Source organism: Propithecus coquereli, unplaced genomic scaffold (genome assembly GCF_000956105.1).
Source record: "Propithecus coquereli isolate 6110/MARCELLA unplaced genomic scaffold, Pcoq_1.0 Scaffold165, whole genome shotgun sequence".
In the NCBI taxonomy this organism is placed as follows: Eukaryota; Metazoa; Chordata; class Mammalia; order Primates; family Indriidae; genus Propithecus; species Propithecus coquereli.
This window is the reverse complement of record NW_012141080.1, coordinates 812,086-816,374: the sequence shown is the minus strand read 5'-3', so window position 1 is coordinate 816,374 and position 4,289 is coordinate 812,086. Positions and strand designations below refer to the sequence as shown.

General features: G+C 44.2%; 1 pseudogene; it reads left to right on the top strand.

Moving 5' to 3' along the window:
• Positions 1-144: 144 nt before the first annotated feature.
• Positions 145-1,333, top strand: LOC105808002 (annotated as a pseudogene).
• Positions 1,334-4,289: the final 2,956 nt, after the last annotated feature.

The following is a 4,289-nucleotide window of genomic DNA, read 5'->3' as shown; positions in this document are numbered from 1 at the left end:
GTTGTTGCCTGTCTGAACCTCTGCCCGTCCTGGAGAGTGGTGCTCTGAGCTCAAACCAGTGGGCTTCGTTCTGTGCACCACCGCCCTTCTCGCCAGAGCAAGCAGCAGCTCCCAGCAGGGAAGAGTGTTCCCACCTGCCTAGCCATGGGAGAGGATGCTGTACAGGCCGAAAAGTTCCAGCACTTAGGCTCTGATGTGCGGCAAGAGAAGCCAACGAGCCCCAGCCTGATGCCCTGCTCCATGCCAAGCCCCAGCCTGAACCTGGGGAGCACGGAGGTCATCCGGGACAACTCTAAGGTGAACGTCGTCACGGTGCTGGCACTCCTGGACAAGCTGGTGAACATGCTGGACGCCGTGCAGGAGAACCAGAACAAGATGGAGCAACGGCAGATCAGTCTGGAAGGCTCCGTGAAGGGCATCCAGAACGACCTCACCAAGCTCTCCAAGTACCAGGCCTTCACTAGCAACACAGTGAGCAAGCTGCTGGAGAAGTCCCGCAAGGTCAGCGGTCAAGGAGCGCATGGACCGGCAGTGCACGCAGGTGAAGCGGCTGGAGAACAACCACGCCCAGCTCCTCAGGCGCAACCATTTCAAAGTGCTCATCTTCCAGGAAGAAAATGAGATCCCTGCCAGTGTGTTTGTGAAAGATCCAGTCCCCAGTGCAGCGGAAGGGAAGGAGGAGCTTGCCGATGAGGACGCCCTGGAAGACAGCGCAGAGGAAAAGAGGGAGGAGAGCCGGGTGGAGAAGATAAAAGGATCCAGCCTTAGGAAAGTGGATAGCCTCAAGGAGGCATTTTCTCGCCAAAACATTGAGAAAAAGATGAACAAGCTGGGGACAAAGATCGTATCGGTAGAGAGGAGAGGGAAGATTAAGGAATCTCTTACATCCAATCACCAGAAAACATCCTCAGGGAAAAGCTCCCCCTTCAAGGTTGCTCCCCTTACTTTTGGTCGAAAGAAAGTCCAAGAGGGAGAAAGCCCCGCAGAAAATGAGACCAGGTTGGAAGACATGCCGAGCAGCGAGCAGATGCCGTCCCAGGAGGAGGCCTCCTTTGCAGAGGGCCTTTCCGAGGCGTCCCTCGCCAGCGCACTGCTTGAAGGGGACAACGCGGAGGGCGCTGCCAAGAAGGCAGCCTGCAGGGGGAGCAACTCGGGCCTGGACAGCAACGTCGACTTGACCATTATGGAAGATGAGGAAGGGGAGTCAGTGGCCCTGCAGCAAGCTCAGAAGGTGCGCTATGAGGGTGGCTACGAGCTAACCTCTGAGGAGGCAGAGCGCTCAGATGAGGAGCAGGTGGGTCCGGCTGTGCTGCAGGTGGACCAGAGCGCCTAAATGTTCCAGCCCCTGCCCAGCCCGTGCCTTTAGTTAAGTGGTCCACCAGAGCCTCGAAACAAACTCCTGCACACTCCAGCGCCGCCCACTCACTGCTGTGTGCCTGTCCAGGCAGCAATAATGGACCACATGGTAGTACCAGCATACACAAGACCAGGATTCACTATGAAAGCAACCCGTCCGGGGATCTACTTTTAATTCGCCTTTAGGTCCTATTTCTGTAGAATTTCTCCAGGATTGCCAGGAAGAAGAAATGGAGAAGTTGAAAAACGTTGATCTGTTTGTCTTAGTAAGAAAAACCACGGGATACTTAGGATACTAGTCACGAAATGTGATTCGTTCTTTTTTGTCACTCCGTAAGCTTGCTGAATAGTGTACCAGTAGTACATTGAATTCCCACAGTACTCTGTCACTCTAATAGTTATTCAAGTGTGTGATTATATAATATACATAAAGACATAAGCTAAAGATATGTTTTGAGAAGAAAACATTTACAGAAGTTAGAAGAGAATATTCAGTTGGTTACTCACTTAATAGATACCATTGTTTTATTGTAAACAAAGGAAAAAATTGAAAGACGATCATAGCTGATGAAGTAAGATATGTGGTAAAGTCTGGACTATTAGAAAAGAAAACTAAGAAGGAAAAGTTGGAAAATAAGAGAAACAGGAAACAAAGAATGCCAGAGATTGAAGACAGAGAAAAAAGTATGTGCTGAAAAATAAAATATTTACAATATTAATAAAAAATAAATAATGAAAAGTAACTTGCATAACCATTTTTAAAGTTTTCTTTCACACTACTTTTGTTAGATCATTTCAGTTCTAGGAAAAATGCTTTTTCAAATAAAATAAGTTAACTTAAAGTACTGGGCCCCCAACTTGGTGAATAATCTTCAGTAGCATTTCTGTCTATCCAGGTTACTTTTTAGACTAGCTCTGGTTGTTTATGATCTTTATTTTTTGGTGATCTAGGAACCAAACAACAGGAAATTGTTGTTTCTCGTGGGAAGATCTTGGAGCTCCTTCGCCCAGACCCCAACACTGGCAAAGTACATACCCTTCTCACTGTGGAAGTATTTGGTGTTATCCGGTCACTCATGGCCTTTAGGTTGACAGGTGGCACCAAAGACTACATTGTAGTTGGCAGTGACTCTGGACGAATTGTCATCTTGGAATACCAGCCATCTAAGAATATGTTTGAGAAAATTCACCAAGAAACCTTTGGCAAGAGTGGATGCCGCCGTATTGTTCCCGGCCAGTTCTTAGCTGTGGATCCCAAAGGGCGAGCTGTTATGATTAGTGAGTGACTTGCTATACTTGCTCTATTGAGTACATCTCTTATAAGTGCTCAGTTTAGGATAACAATGCTGTGATCTTGGCAGTGTGCCAGTGCATCGCTTGGGTAAAGTTTAGCATTATATTCTGATTTACTCTAGGTTTAAAGTTGCATTTCCTTTAAATATAATGGAAAAGGTTTTAATGCACCTTTTTTACTTCCCATTTAGTTGGAAATAGGGTTTTTTTCCAATTTCTTACTTCATCTGTAGTGAAAAGGCTACAGTGAAATGGTCTTACGGTATTAGACAATGAATATGGTTGCCTTCATCAGCCTGAAGTGATGATTCACATTCATGTCTCTTCTCTGATACATTCTTGAAGAAACTTTTGTGTATCTGATCGGCCTCTAGAGGGCAGCCCTCTCTGAGCAGTCACAAAACCGTTAGGTATGATTCAAAGAATAAAGCTAACAAGTTTATGAATTATTGTTTAGTTTTTCAATAACCTTCAATCTAGGACACATTAAAAATTTTGAAGAGTTAATGGAATATTAAGATCTCTACTAGGAAGGAGGGGGCCAAAATTATGCTATTATTTATTCTGAGGATAGAGAACAGAATCTTGATTTACTACACTTGTAGAGTTCATGTTGTCTGTTAATAAGAACAGTGATTTTTTAAAAATAATCACGATGTGAATCTAGCTGTTCTGTAAATCTCTCCTTTCATTATCTGGAAATCTCCTTTGACTGCAGGTGCCATTGAGAAACAGAAACTGGTGTATATCTTGAACAGAGATGCTGCAGCCCGACTTACCATTTCATCTCCTCTGGAAGCCCACAAAGCGAACACTTTAGTTTATCATGTAGTTGGAGTAGATGTGGGATTTGAAAATCCAATGTTTGCTTGCCTGGAAATGGATTATGAGGTAATGGGGACCATATCTTTCTCTTTCTTTGGATTTCTTTCGGTCACCTGATTGTTTTCCTAAGATTGTTTTCTTCCTTGTGCATCTCATAAATCTGTCCTGCTAGCAGATCTTTCCCATATTCCAAATGCCTTACTGAAATTCTTTGGAATGTTTCAGAGCTTAACTAACTGATGACATAACCTTTGCTCAGACTTAAGTAATCTCCCTATGGAAAACAAGGTATTGGGAAAAGATGCATGAAAAAGGCAAAGCTATATTTGGGGTATTTTTTCACAGGGAAGTGATGAAAATCAGAACTTACCATTCTTTGTCTTGAATGGAAAGCAGTATCCTCTAGTAGAGGGATCCCTGGATCCAGAATTTGGAGATTTGGGTTCTTGTTTTAGCTCTGCCATTTTCTAGTAGCATAAGCTTGTTCAAACCATTTGGTATCTGTGGGCCTCTGTTTCCTTGTTGGTAAAATGGAGGAGTCCTGATGTCCTTTCCAGATCTAAAAGTTCTTTGATTTCATGCTGCTGTTTAATCTTTGTGCCACTTTTCTCCTCTATAGGAAGCAGACAATGATCCAACAGGAGAAGCAGCAGCAAATACCCAGCAGACACTTACTTTCTATGAGCTAGACCTTGGTTTAAATCACGTGGTCCGAAAATACAGTGAACCTTTGGAGGAACATGGCAACTTCCTTATTACAGGTACTTTTCTCTCAGAGCTGCTACCTGTACCGTTTTAGTTGGTCCATTTTATGC